General features: G+C 40.7%; 1 pseudogene; it reads left to right on the top strand.

The window, feature by feature from the left end:
• The first annotated feature begins 1702 nt into the window (after positions 1–1702).
• LOC115150866 (CCA tRNA nucleotidyltransferase 1, mitochondrial-like) lies at positions 1703–15682 on the top strand (annotated as a pseudogene).
• Positions 15683–16267: the final 585 nt, after the last annotated feature.

Genomic DNA, 16267 nt, shown 5'->3' with positions numbered 1-16267 from the left:
CTAAATGTGTTTTCCACGTTTATTCTATTAGACACCTTAATGCATACGCTTAAATTATATTATGTGAGTTATACATAAAAATAAAATATGAATATATTAAAAATATATCCTTTAAGCCTGAGTATTACAGTCCCAACTAAAACAACAACAAATACTTAAATACATGTAATTTTGACACATGTAATTGAAATACTATAGAATTCCATTCATTCCATTCATTCCTATGGAATGAAGTCCTAATATGGCCGACCGGTGGCTTCAAAGCCTCTCACTGACCAATACAGTGAATCAGCAATCCACGGTTTATATTCAACATTCATATAAACCCTGTGTTGGACATGACATGTCTTGGCCATTGAGATTATTTGAAGCCGCCGGTCGGCCATATTGGCACTCCCCAGTAGTGTTGTCACGATACCAGAACTTTGACTTCGATACCGATACCAGGTTTAGTATAACGGCACTCGATGCCATCATGATGCTAGATGCCATCAAGTAACTCAATACCAAAACAATACCACTACGAAAAAAGGTGTTTTAGCCAATGTCGCAGAATGGCACTTGATCCAGACAGATCTTTTGAATTTAATATCATTACATTTTAAATGTATGATTTTTGAAAGTATGCATTCATTAATCAATCATACAAACGATTGGACTTTGTTTGTTTTTTACCAATCAAACTACATAAAAAACTTAATGGTAATAATTTATTTTAATGGTATATCTCTAGTATATTGATAAACTGGGAAAATAAAGACGTAGCCTAGGCCTATTCATAATACAGTTTAATTCATATTCAATAGTAGTATGTGCATGCATTGATTTATTGAGCATGTTTGGCTGATTACATGGGGCTATAATCTGTTTCCCTTCCATTTGGGACTTATTATTTGGGACTTATTTTATTGTACTATTCAACAACATTTGCATCGAAGAAGCAAGTTGTTTTGAACGAGGCATCAGCGGAGCAGGTATGGTGCTCTCACACTATAAGGGGGGGCATTTGCTACACTGATAGACATGCCACTTTCAAAACAACTGGGAACTCAAAAATCTCCAATTTACGACTTCAGTGCGTTCAAGACAACCGTGAACTCGGGAAAAAAAACAAGCTCCGACTGGGAAAAATCTTTTCAACGGTCATCCAACTCGGATTTCCAACTCGGGACTTTCTGACCTGAAGATCACTGACATCACGACCTCATATTTTTCTGAGTTCCCAGTAATCTTGAACGTACCAACATACTTGATCCTCTCCCAATCAGTAGATGACGTGGACACATTTAACAAAAGTACCGAAAGTACACAAACTATAGTACCGAACCGTTTTTCAGGTTCTAGTACTGAAAAAGTGCCGAAGTTTCGGTAAACCGTGCAACACTAATCTCTCTGGTGAAATTTGATATATTTTAGAGTGATCTAATGAAACAATGTAAGCGTCATCAACCATATATTTCCAGTCTCTATTAATCTGTGTATAGCTCAGTCAAAATTAGCTGACAGGTGGAATTATGACATTAAGTATTTAGTTTAGGGGAAATGTTAGGCTTAGGTAGAGACTGCCCAAAAGTCGTAACAAAGTAACAGACCGAGGACACAAAAGTGTACAGCAAAGTAACAGTTCATGCAAATAATGTTTGCGTGACATCTCACGTTGTTCTTCTTTACCCCGCCCTTTTTTACGACGAAACGCACTCTCATTGGTCAGCGAGCTCGTGTTGTGAAAGCACACTTCCTGCTGTTGAATAAGCATGGAATGGGAATGTTTCTAACGCTCCCAAAGTAGTGACATTTTTCATATTTTGTTGAAGGTCAGTTCACATGAAATTGATACCCAGCTGCATTACGATATAAGTATACTTTACTAGGTTTACTTGTTTTATATATTTTATATATATTTCGCTCACATGAGCCAATATGCTTGCTTCAGTTAGCTACTGTACTGTAGCTAGCTAACGTTAGCTAGTGGAACCTGGAATGTGAATAACATGGAATCCATGTCTGCAGGCTAGCTACTAGTTGTAAAGAAATGTCTACGGTAGTTGCTTGGTCACTTGGGTTAGCTAACATTAGCAGAATGTGTGTTGCAACCACCACTAACGTTAGTTAATTCATTGCCAATGCACATCATAGCTAACAGTTCCTCTGCACAACATCATCTAGATGTGGGGGAAAATCCTGAATCCTGTGGTGATTAGCAGAGTTCGTCTCACTTCGAGTTTCAGAAGTCTCCTTACCATGCAGCTGAAGACTACAGAGTTCCAGTCCTTATTCAGTGATGGACTGAATGGCATAGCAGGTGAGAGCAGAAGCCAGGTCTACTCTATCACATTCTCATCAACTTTTACTTAGCTAGCTACCAACCAATTTATCTGGATCAAAGTCTAGATATTCATAACTGCCTTTCAAGGTCTGTGGCATGCAAATTCATTCGTAGCACTGTTCAGAAGTTGATATTCTCAAGTAATGTTTTTATTCTCTAATTAGTGATGAGGCCAGGACTTGAGAAGCATGTTTGGATCCGAATGTATTAATCAGTGTGTCTACTTATTTGTAATTATAATTGGGTGACGCCGGGGCCAATGCATGTCAACAGTATAGATCTTATCAACTTATGTATATAGCCATGTCTGTCTTTCTCCATAGAGCTCTTTGAGAAGTACAAGTTTGAGCTGAGGATAGCAGGGGGTGCAGTGCGGGACCTCTTGTCTGGGAAACGGCCAGAGAATGTGGACTTGTGACCATGGCAACACCAGAGGATATGAAGAGCATGTTCCAGACTGCAGGGATCAGGAGGATCAACAATAAAGGGGAGAAGCATGGGACCATCACTGCCCGAGTAAGAGCATCCCAAGATTACTATGAAATTTGACCAGCTATACACAAATATTCCCTGCTTTTACAATTCAATTAAAGATACAGGATGTAAGACTGCTGTTGTAAAAGAAAGTTATGTTGCCTTTCACTAGCGACCTTTCTTTTTACACTCTGATTTTTCAATGATGGGAAAAATCACTTTCACACTACAGTCATTGTAGGTCAAATAATGCTTTACAGGAGGTGTGTATACCTTTAAAACACATATTTGTCTTTTCATCTCTAGCTTCACAATGAGAACTTTGAGGTGACCACACTGCAGGTGGATGTTCACTACAGACTGGCAGAAAGACGCAGAGACCTCGCCGTCAACTCCATGTTTTTAGGTGTGTTTATAGTATATATTCACATCTTCTGGCATTAATGTCAAACTTGACATTAGAAAATCAAAACACATCTGGTTTGATTTCTGTCCAAACAGGCTTAGATTGGATTCTATTCAGCGTTTCTGAAAGTTTGGTTTGCGGACCTGTTAATGTATAATTATTTCATTAATTACTAGAATTGATTTGGCCAAGTGCAACTGCGCTCTCAGTTCAGTGCGCTCTCTGCTTAGCAGCGGTCTCTGCTCAGTTTGGCAGCTGCGCGACTGGCAGAGGTGAGTGGGGAGATGCCCGTATGCTTTGCAGTTTACTGGATCTTTTTTCTGCAATTTTCTTGAAGTTCACTCCGCGACCCACATGCTGCAGCTCTGTCATTCAAGCCACTGACTTGTTATTCCCAATCGCCATCATGAAATGGGCTCAATGGTCATGAAACGCAAATACAGTGATGATTTTGTCTCTCTCATACAAACTTTGAGAAATAAAGAGGAGCGCCCACAATGTGTTTTGTGTGGGGAAGTGCTTAGTAATGAGTCTCTCAAAACAAACAAATTAATAAAACGACACGTCCTGACCAAACATTCAGGCACAACATGACGGTAAACCCAGGGAGTTCTTTCAGAACAGGGCAGAATGCTTCAGGAAACAGTGCTTCGAAAGTGGAAAAGTAAGTCAGCCAACAAGGCGTTGTTGTCATTTTACAGGTGATGATGATGATGCTGTTAGCAGAAATAAGGGAGTACTATCTCTCAGTAGTAGATGTGAGTTTCTCTTTCAAACAATCCCCTGGCCTTGTGACGTTACACAGCTAATAACGAACATTTGCCAAAGCAACCTAGCTAGCTACTTATAGTGCAACCCTAAGAAACAGTACAGATGAAGATTAAAAATGTAGGCCTACTGTACATTTTACTGTAGAAATTATTGTTGAAAACAAGTCTAAGCTTGAACTGTTGCTGTTAAAATACACTTAATAATTTTTATTCTGAACTGGAACAAACTGATTGAAGCAAGATGCTTTTTGAGGCAAACACACTGGCACAGTTCTGGGTTGCTCATCTACAGCAGGAAGCGATCTCCTGCCTGGCTGAGAAAGCAGTAGATGTTCTGATTCAGTGTGGCACCACATACAGTTGAAGTCGGAAGTTTACATACACTTAGGTTGGAGTCATTAAAACTTGTTTTTCAACCACTCCACAAATTTCTTGTTAACAAACTATAGTTTTGGCAAGTCGGTTAGGACATCTACTTTGTGCATGACACAAGTAATTCTTCCAACAATTGTTTACAGACAGATTATTTCACCGTATCACAATTTCAGTGGGTCAGAAGTTTACATACACTAAGTTGACTGTGCCTTTAAACAGTTTGGAAAATTCCTGAAAATGATGTAATGGCTTTAGAAGCTTCTGATAGGCTAATTGACATCATTTGAGTCAATAGGAGGTGTACCTGTGGATGTACTTCAAGGCCTACTTTCAAACTCAGTGCCTCTTTGCTTGACAAACTCAAGTATAAACACCATGGGACCACGCAGCCGTCATACCGCTCAGGAAAGAGACGCATTCTGTCTCCTAGAAATGAACGTACTTTGGTGTGAAAAGGGCAAATCAATCCCAGAACAGTAAAAGACCTTGTGAAGATGCTGGAGGAAATGGGTACAAAGGTATTTATATCCACAGTAAAACAAGTCCTATATCGACATAACCTGAAAGGCCGCTCAGCAAGGAAGAAGCCACTGCTCCAAAATCGCCATAAAAAAGCCAGACTGCGGTTTGCAACAGCACATGGGGACAAGATCGTACTTTTTGGAGAAATGTCCTCTGGTCTGATGAAACAAAAATAGAACTGTTTGGCCATAATGACCATCATTATGTTTGGGGGAAAAGGGGGGAGGCTTGCAAACTGAAGAACACCATCCCAAACGTGAAGCACGAGGGTGGCAGCATCATGTTGTGGGGGTGCTTTGCTGCAGGAGGGACTGGTGCACTTCACAAAATAGATGGCATCATGAGAAAGGAAAATTATGTGAATATATTGAAGCAACATCTCAAGACATCAGTCAGGAAGTTAAAGCTTGGTCGCAAATGGGTCTTCCAAAAAGACATGGGCCCCAAGCATAATTCCAAAGTTGTGGCAAAATGGTTTAAGGACAACAAAGTCAAGGTTTTGGAGTGGCCATCACAAAGCCCTGATCTCAATCCTATAGAAAAGTTGTGGGCAGAACTGAAAAAGCATTTGCGAGCAAGGCCTACAAACCTGACTCAGTTACACCAGCTCTGTCAGGAGGAATGGGCCAAAATTCACCCAACTTATTGTGGGAAGCTTGTGGAAGGCTACCCGAAACGTTTGACCCATGTTAAACAATTTCAAGGCAATGCTACCAAATACTAATTGAGTGTAAGCAAACGTCTGACCCACTTGGAATGTGATGAGAGAAATAAAAGCTGAAATAAATCATTCTCTCAATTATTATTCTGACATTTCACATTCTTAAAATAAAGTTGTGATCCTAACTGACCTAAGACAGGGAATGTTTACTAGGATTAAATGTCAGGAATTGTGAAAAACTGAGTTTAAATGTATTTGGCTAAGTTGTATGTAAACTTCCGACTTGAACTGTACCTATGCGAATCAGGGTTCTCTGTGTGTATGTGTGTGTTTTCTGGTCTACATCTGTGATGTGATCAATCAGTTTATTCCAGTTCAGAATAAAAAATATGTATTTTAACAGCAACAGTTACAACCTAGACTTTCTATCAACAATATTTTATACAGTAAGATGTACAGTAGGCCTGAATGTGTTATCTATACTGTTACTTAGGGTTGCACGATCAAAAAGCTTGTGTGTGTTCTGTTATACATCTGTGTGATGTGATCAATCTGTTTATTCCGGTTCAGAATTAAATCATTTCTTCAATTTTAACAGCAACAGTTCCAAGCTAGACAGATATGTAAGAGTGTTTTTAATGGGGAAAAATAAACGTGAAAAGACATTTATGAGTATTTCATTATTTGTTTTTGTTAATATTGCATATTTTCTAGGCATAAGGGCAATGAAATGTACCGATATTTACGTATAGTTGCATATTTTCCTAAGCTTGGGTCCCAGGAAAACTCACAATTTCTAATTTGGGTCCCAGGCTGAAAAGGTTTAAGAACCCCTGCTCTATATGATTATTTCCAAGGATATGAGGACCTCAAAATCTGAAAATTTCGGTTTGTTGGCAGCGCTGAGCAAAAGATCCAGGAGGACTACTTGAGAATAAAACCTACTCCAACCAGAAACCGTGGATAAGTGGGAGCATTTGTGAGGAAGAGATTTAAGCGTGTTAATCCTCGCAAGGCGGCCTGCCCAGATGGTATCCCTAGACTTGTTCTCAAAGCATGCGCAGACCAGCTGGCTGGTGTGTTTACAGATATAGTCAATCTCTCCCTATCCCAGTCTGTTCTCCCCACATTCTTCAAGATGACCACCATTGTCCCTGTACCTAAGAAAGCCAAGGTAATTGAACTAAATGACTATTGTCCCGTAGCACTCACCTCTGTCATCATGAAGTGCTTTGAAAGACTAGTCAAGGATCATATCACCTCCACCTTACCTGCCACCCTAGACCCACTTCAATTTGCTTACCGCCCCAATAGATCCACAGACGATGCAATCACCACCACACTGCCCTGTCCCATCTGGACAAGAGGCATACCGATATAAGAATGCTGTTCATTGACTATAGTTCTGCATTCAACACCATAGTATCCTCCAAGCTCACCATCAAGCTTGAGGCCCTGGGTTTGAACCCCACCCTGCGCAACTGGGTCCTGGACTTTCTGACGGGTCGTCCCCAGGTGGTGAAGGTAGAAAACAACACCTTCTCTTCGCTGATCCTCAACACTGGGGCCCCACAAGGGTGCGTGCTCAGCCCCCTCCTGTACTCCCTGTTCACCCATGACTGCATGGCCAAGCAAGCCTCCAACTTAATCATCAGGTTTGCAGACAACACAACAGTAGTAGGCATGATTACCAACAACGATGAGACAGCCTACAGGGAGGAGGTGAGGGCGCTGGGAGTGTGGTGCCAGGAAAATAACCACTCACTCAACATCAACAAAACAAAGGAGATGACCGTGGACTTCAGGAAACAGCAGATGGAGCACCCCCCTATCCACATCGATGGGACCACAGTGGATAAGGTGGAAAGCTTCAAGTTCCTCGGTGTACACATCACTGACAAACTAAAATGGTCCACCCACACAGACAGTGTGGCAAAGAAGGCACAACAGTGCCTCTTTACCCTCAGGAGGCTGAAGAAATTTGTCTTAACACCTAAAACCCTCACAAACTTGTACAGAGGCACAATTGAGAGCATCCTGTCAGGCTGTATCATCGCCTTGTACGGAAACTGCACCGCCCGGAACCGCAAAGCTCTCCAGAGGGTGGTGCGGTCTGCCCAACACATTACCGGGGGCAAACTTCCCGCCCTCCTGGACACCTACAGCACCCGATGCCATAGGAAGGCCAAAAAGATCATCAAGGACATCAACCACCCGAGCCACTGCCTGTTCACCCTTCTATCATCCAGAAGGCGAGGTCAGTACAGGTGCATCAAAGCTGGGACTGAGAAACAGCTTCTATCTCAAGGCCATCAGACATCACTAGCGCATCAGAAGTGGCTGCCTATAGACATAGATTAGGAATCACTGGCCACTTTTAGAAATGGATCATTAGCCACTTTAATAATATTTCTGTATCTAGCATTACTCATCTCATTTACTGCACTCCACATTATTCTACGGTATCTTAGTCACTTTAAAATTGGGTTTACATATTGCATCACCCATCTCACTTAGGTTGGAGTCATTTAAAACTCGTTTTTCAACCACTCCACAAATTTCTTGTTAACAAACTATAGTTTTGGCAAGTCGGTTAGGACATCTACTTTGTGCATGACACAAGTCATTTTTCCAACATTTGTTTACAGACAGATTATTTTACTTATAATTCACTGTATCACAATTCCAGGGGGTCAGAAGTTTACATACACTAAGTTGACTGTGCCTTTAAACAGTTTGGAAAATTCCAGAAAATTATGTAATGGCTTTAGAAGCTTCTGATAGGCTAATTGACATCATTTGAGTCAATTCGAGGTGTACCTGTGGATGTAGTTTTGGATGTATTTCAAGGCCTACCTTCAAACTCAGTGCCTCTTTGCTTGACATCATGGGAAAATCAAAAGAAATCAGCCAAGACCTCAGAAAAAAAATTGGAGACAAGTCTGAAGGTACCACGTTCATCTGTACAAACAATAGTATGCAAGTATAAACACCATGGGACCACACAGCCGTCATACCACTCAGGAAGGAGACGCGTTCTGTCTCCTAGAGATGAACGTATTTTGGTGCAAAAAGTGCAAATCATTCCCAGAACAACAGCAAAGGACCTTGGGAAGATGCTGGAGAAAACGGGTACAAAAGTATCTATATCCACAGTAAAACGAGTCCTATATCGACATAACCTGAAAGGCCGCTCAGCAAGGAAGAAGCCACTGCTCCAAAACTGCCATAAAAATGCCAGACTACGGTTTGCAACTGCACATGGGGACAAAGATCGTACTTTTTGGAGAAATGTCCTCTGGTCTGATGAAACAAAAATAGATCTGTTTGGCCATAATGACCATCATTATGTTTGGAGGAAAAAGGGGGAGGCTTGCAAGCCGAAGCACACCATCCCAACCGTGAAGCACGGGGATGGCAGAATCATGTTGTGGGGGTGCTTTGCTGCAGGACGGACTGGTGCACAAAATAGATGGCATCATGAGGCAGGAAAATGTTTTGGATATATTGAAGCAACATCAGTCAACACATCAGTCAGGAAGTTAATGCTTGGTCGCAAATGGGTCTTCCAAATAGACAATGACACCAAGCATACTTCCAAAGTTGTGGCAAAATAGCTTAAGGACAACAAAGTCAAGGTATTGGAGTGGCCATCACAAAGCCCTGACCTCAAGCCTATATCTGTGGGCAGAACTGAAAACGCGTGTGCGAGCAAGGAGGCCTACCAACCTGACTCAGTTACACCAGCTCTGTCAGGAGGAATAGGCCAGAATTCTCCCAACTTATTGTGGGAAGCTTGTGGAAGGCTACCCAAAACATTTGACCCAAGTTAAACAATTTCAAGGCAGTGCTAGCAAGTACTAATTGAGTGTATGTAAATGTCTGACCCACTGGAAATAAAAGCTGAAATATATAATTCTCTCTACTAAATAAAGTGGTGATCCTAACTGACCTAAGACAGGGAATTTTTACTAGGATTAAATGTCAGGAATTGTGAAAAACTAAGTTTAAATGTATTTGGCTAAGGTGTATGTAAACTTCTGACTTCAACTGTATATACTGTATTGTATTCTATACTATACCGCTGACTGTTAAACAGCCATCTCCAGCACATCAGAGGCTGCTGCCTATAGACATAGATTAGGAATCACTGGCCACTTTAAGGAAATTAAACACTAGCCACTTTAATAATGTCTCTGTATCTTGCGTTACTCATCTCATTTGTCTAAACTGTATTCTATACTATGCCACTGTATCTTAGTCCAATGCCGCTCTGACATATATGTGTATATTCTTAATCCATTCCTTACTTAGATTTACATGTATTTTGGGTATATGTTGTGAAACTGTTAAATATTACTTGTGAGATATTACTGTACTGTCGGAGCTAGAAGCAAAAGCATTTCACTAGACTCGCAATAACATCTGCTAAACACATGTATGTGACCAATAACATTTGATATGATTTGAATATTATGATACTTCAGGTATTGCAGAGATGTCTGGGGTGTAAATGAGACAGGTGTTAATGTTGGACTTGGCTATGGCAATTAACAAATCAAACTTTAGTATGTGAGGGTTTCTGTATGCCGTTTTTTCCCTTGTCAATATCTTCCGGTCTGCCCCCAGGTTTTGTGGTCGGTGTCAGTCAAGGCAGGCGAACATGACCCTGCACCCCTGGAGGTTATCTGGGAGAAGGCCCGTGGTCTAGCAGCCATATCAGGGGAGCGCATCTGGGTTGAGCTGAAGAAGATGCTGCTCACTCACTAGAGGTCATGTATGAGCTGGGCCTGGCTCAGTCCATAGGTGAGGTAGAAAGCCCTGTTTCCTAGGAACTATGGTATGGGGAGATGTCAAATATATCAACAATCCTTACTCCAAAGGACCATTTTATGGATTATATGTATTTAAAGTTCCATAAAAGCCTGGCCTTTATTTGTCCTGGTTTTGTGAGGAATCACCCAAAACCATTATAGTAGTGCTGAGTAATTAGTGCTTTTTGAGGTTGTTTCAGTTAGATTATTTTCGATTTTGGTAACTTAAAAAAATATATATATATTTATATACACACACACACATATTAAATGCATTATGACATTTTTTTTTATAGAAATTCCAAAGCCAAAAATAGTGAACATTCAATTACCAAAACATTGAAAATATTCCATGGTCTCTGTCAGGTCCACATTGGGTAGATATCAATATGTAATAGGAAACTACTATGAAATAATACAATATTTCAGATGTGTATATTATCTAGTCTATTTGACTTTATTATTTTTAATTCCTTAAAGTCATCATCTCATCTCTGCTCAGGCAGTAGCAGCCAGACAATGTTATCTCGTGCTCCACATACTGTGCTGTCTTTAGTCATCCAATTTAGCTAGGCTAGCCTTCCTATGCATGCTGCTGAGCTGTTTTACAAACCATTTTACTAGTTCTTCAAAGTAGATAAGGCATACTTTCATAAACTGTCTCTATCCCTTGCTCTTATCATTGTGTTGTGTACATTCCTCTCTCATGTGGTCTGTGTGTATCTAACAAGGCAGGCGTAAAATTGTATCCATCTTTGTCGAAACTGGAAACAACAGGTGCAATGGATTATGGTCATTTTTGTTCATTACCACGTTTCTGCACTGAACTAGGTTGAATATTTGCTTAATGACAACTCCCTTCAGCCCAGCGCCCCACAAAATTGGACTTGATTTCTCCGGTGAAAGATTTAATTTCTCTAGAGAAACGGCACGTTGGGTTTACAAATAAAAAATTTAAAAAGAACTAAATGCAATTCAAGTAATTGAACCACTTCGGTCAATTAGTTGTTTAATAACCGAAACCCCCCTGAAATGTTGGTTATTCGCTCAGCACTATTAAATAGCCTAAATGTTCAATTGGAGAAACCACGCTACACAAGCTGCTTTCACCCTAAAGCCATTTGAAGAGTCATTCTCAAAACAAAATAGAAAATTCCTGGATTAACTTTTATTTTTCCCCATACATTTATGGGGAGACCACCTTTTCCCCCGTACATTGGTCAAAGAAGACCACCTTTCTGAGATATGATTATGGAACATTTAAACCAATCCCACATTACTCATTAGCCTTTCATTGCTCTAATCTCACCAAGCACCATTGAGAATTGGCAAACTATCCAGTTTTCAGTTAGTCTTACTGACTAAATCCAAACTAAACCCTAAAGTATGCATGTAGGAGTCATGCAACCAATTACATAAAGCAAACCTCAAAGCACTATGTTTAGGTCGTCATGGTGACAGATCACTAGAAATGAGCTCAGTTAGAGCATAGCTTTTTTTTTAGATGGTCCCATAATTATAGTTGTGTGAGAGTTATGCTTTCATTCCCAGGTTTACCTGCAGAGGGTGACGTGGAGGAGATGAAGCGGGTCTGGCAGCACGTGAAGGACCATTCTCCCAAGCCCATGACTTCCTGGTCAAACACAGACGAGACCTCCATAAATCGCAGGATGATCCCGACAGCATGAAGCCCTGCACTGACTATATCATAGATGTAAGCACAGCCATTGCATAACAAAATGAGTTGTTGTAATGATACTAACTGTATTTAGAATTTTATGACTGTCAAGATGGTGTCCTTTTGGAACTGAGTTTGCCATGGATGGCCTAACCTGACAGCAGCACATGGTCTAGTAGATCATTTTAGGTATATTGTTTGCAGAGTTGAGAGGTGGATGCTCAAAGTAAAGTGTGTCAGCTGCTTAAGTACCAGGGTGAGGACAAGTTACTGGCAGAGATGAGCAGATGGTCCATTCCTCGCTTCCCCGCGAGTAGGCACGACTTGAGGAAGATGGGCATCACCTCTGGCAAGGAGATCGGCACTATCCTACAGAACCTACGAGACATGGAAAAGAAGAGATGAACAAAGCCGAGCTGCTTAGTCATGTCAACAAGACATGATCCCAGTGTGTGCAGGGCTGGAAGGGGGTGAGTGTGTGCGCGCACGGCCATTCTGCTGACTGAAATCTGTTGATTGCACTGGATCACAGTACTGTAAACGTCTGCAACCATCAGGCGTTACACCCACACACACCTTTGAGTGTTGGATATGAGAATGAGAGAGAAACCCTACCTTTTTTTTTTACAGCGTTGAAATGAACTAATTTATCCCAGTGCAGCACATAGAGTTTGGATATTGTGCTCTCAGCTGAACAACTGTCTATTGAAAAAAAAATCTGTTTGTAATCAACCAGAACCACTGCAATCTCTCAGCATCTGTGGCAGTATAGATACCGGAACCATTTGTATATTGCCTGCCGTGAAATGCCTTTGAGATTGGGCAATCTGGTGTTTACTTTGGATTCAGTCAATAAGAGTAACTGAAAACTGGATAGTTTGCCAATTCTCAATGGTGCTTGGTGAGATTAGAGCACTAATCGCTAATGAGTAATGTGGGATTGGTTTAAATGTCCCATAATCATATCTCAGAAAGGCGGTCTTTGTGTCGCGAAAAAAAACGTTAATCCAGGAATTTTCCGTTTTGTTTTGAGAATGACTCATCAAATGGCTTGAGGATGAAAGCAGCTTGTGTATAGTGTGGTTTCTCTGATGAAATATTTAGGCTATTTAATTAAGGTTTTGGGTGATTCCTCATGAAACCAGGACAAAAAAAGACCATGATTTAGGAAGAATTGTTGACATATATTTGACATTTGTATCTAAAAGCACAAATGAGAAATAATGAATCAGTTGGCATATTTTTTTACATTTTGGCCTTACGGAAGGTTATGGAATAACAAAGTTCCAGAGAGAGATCTCTGATACTGTTAGAGTTATTATAAATTATATACAGAGAAATTGGCATAGTAGGCAATGTAACCAATCCAATCACTGGATTACCTTTTGCATCATTGCACATCCTGCAAATTACCAGCAAACGCAACCATTTTGAATCCATTTTAACATTCACTCTGGTTTTTATGCTTACAAATGGGATTATAACTCTAGAAGTAGCAGAGATCCCACTCTGGAACTTTGATATGCCTGCAGAGTATATTATGGTCTACAATATATATAAAAAATGGTAAAATAAAAAACAAATGTATATTTTCAATATGCATGTTTAGATTTTTCTATATTCATAAATGAATGTAAGAAATGTGTTAATGAAATCAAAATGCTACTGATATTACAGAGCAAGCGGTAAAGTTTCAGATGACGCCAGTGTTTTCTTTGTAGCACCTACAGACAGTGCTTAATTTGTAAAATCGGAAGGTCCCGGAACACACAGTGAGCGCGAGAAGAGGGGGGTATCCTGGGGGGGCTCTGAGGTACCAGAACACAATGAGAAAAACATTTTGTCAAACAACGTAGCAGCGTGGCAGACAGAGTAAACAGCCAAGTAGGCTATCCATGGTGGTGAAACGGACAGCACTCTCCAAGGTGCTGATTTAATTCAAAGCATTTTAGACGTTACTGCAGTATGCACACGTACTTTAGTATATTTGCGGGGCTTACACAAGTAAACATTTCTTAGCCTGATTTTTTAGACATGAATGTACAGCAACATTTTTAGACGACACTGAAAAAAACGCCATATGCATATGCACACATATTCAGCTGTGGGGCTTACGAGACACACATTTCATATAATTTTAAGACCTCAATGTAGCAGTAGAACAAATCACAATATCGGAATATAACTTCAAATAAAATACATCAATGTAGGCTGCAGCAGAACACACACGAGAATATATAGGCCTCCTGCCTATGTGATAATATGAAGCACATATTCAGATTACCTTCACAGTACAGAACAAGTTTGTAAAGAAAAAAATCCTACCTTAGTTTCCAAAACCTCCCACATTGACTCTCACCATGTCAAGTCCATTTAACTCATGAGAGTCAATTTCTTGCTCAAAGACATAAGCGGGCCTGTGGCTGTGACGTTTAGCCTCCTAAGGCTGTCCGGAAGACTGGCTGTAGAGTCTATTTTTTTCATTTTGAGTGTTAACTATAACCTGGGTGTCCTCTTTAACCTTGTCTGAAAGGCTTGCTGCCACCAAATGTGCCTTGGTTCGGGCATGTTTAAAAAAACTTTTTTCTGAGGGCTTTTTGTTGTTGTTTTGTTTGTTGTTTACGTCTATGGCATGGGATGTTAAATTACTGTACATTCCACCCACTCTTTTGCTACTTAATCCCTCCAGTCGTTTCTAGACCCAAACTCCCTACCTTTTTGCATGTTGTACAGCCCAACTTTGAATTCTGCTTGACAAGCCAGGAGTTATACGTTTGTTTGTTGTTGAACTGCAAATTGCACCTGCTCAGAGCACCTCGTCGGTGAATGCACTGCCCCCCAGCTTCCCGTCTCCCTCTGAGTCTGACTCGCTAGTAGGCTTACTAGCTAGTGGAGGTGCCAGTGGTGATACGCTGGCAGGATTAGTATCGCTGCTAGCTAAAGCATCGCCATCACGAACAGTTTGCCCCGTACTCCTCTCCTCCGGCACTGACAGTTCTCAGGCTCATTCCGGGTTTGATTCACCATCTTTCTCTAGATTTTTGGACTTGAAAAATGTCATCAAAATCGATTGCCTTTTCTTATCCATTTTTTTTTTTAAATTTTTTTACTTTCCCACGATTCAAATTCAGTAGGGAGATGACTAGCCTAGGTGATGTGATTACGTAGGGACCTCTTCACTAGCTGACCACCACTCCCCATAACCTCTATGTACAAATAAGAGAGCAGGTCTGGAATCAGTGTGGCAGGATAGGATGATTACACAGAAGGATCACTGCGCTTTTACATGATGGTCTTTCTGGGGGGCGGGAGAGATAACAAGGAGGCAACTTGATTTAACGCTGATTGCTTTTATTAGAACGTCTGTAGTGCGAACAGTTAAACAATTAATAAATCCTGCCGCGAGAGATACCAGATCCGGGCAAATAGGTGCCGGAACAAACAAAGAAAAATCTGATAGGTGCCGGATCCTGTCCTCAAATTAAGCACTGCCTACAGATGAAACATGGAGTCTTAAATGAGGCCTTGGTAAGGCCAGTGGCAACCTGTCATTCAGGGATTTCCGATTTTGCATGTTATTTTGGCAGTAATACATGTCACATATCCGTTTGCAAACAAAAAATATATATCACTGAGTTAATAAAGCTGCATACAAACATGGTCTCTTTTTTATTTTCTTGAGTAAGGCAGCTCCAAAATGCAGGTGTTTCAGCCTAGCTCAGTGCTTTCTGTGGTGGTGGGGCAAGCCAGAAGAAAATACAGTGCGTTGCGCCGTGATTGGCTCAGTGTTCTGTCACTCATGGGAACACTACCTCACTGCCAAGTTTAAGGGTAGAGCTAGAAAAGTCAAGCCCCTTGGGTGCTGCCATAGAGTTATATTAGAAGTGGCCATCCAAGAAGGCTCAAGGTCATTGGCCACAGATAAAATTATGTCAAATCACATATCTACAGTAGCTTTGATTGGACATGTCAACATCATACTTTCAAAATCTTAACTAACAGTCATCATGAATCAAGTTGACAATCTACTGGCAAAACCTTTTTAATCCTTGTCAAACAGTTGAAGTCGGAAGTTTACATACACTTAGGTTGGAGTCATTAAAACTCGTTTTTCAACCACTCCACAAAATTCTTGTTAACAAACTATAGTTTTGGCAAGTCGGTTAGGACATCTACTTTGTGCATGACACAAGTAATTTTCCAACAATTGTTTACAGACAGATTATTTCACTTATAATTCA

This window comes from Salmo trutta, chromosome 16 (assembly GCF_901001165.1).
Source record: "Salmo trutta chromosome 16, fSalTru1.1, whole genome shotgun sequence".
Lineage (NCBI taxonomy): Eukaryota > Metazoa > Chordata > Actinopteri > Salmoniformes > Salmonidae > Salmo > Salmo trutta.
This window is presented reverse-complemented; position numbering and strand designations above follow the sequence as displayed.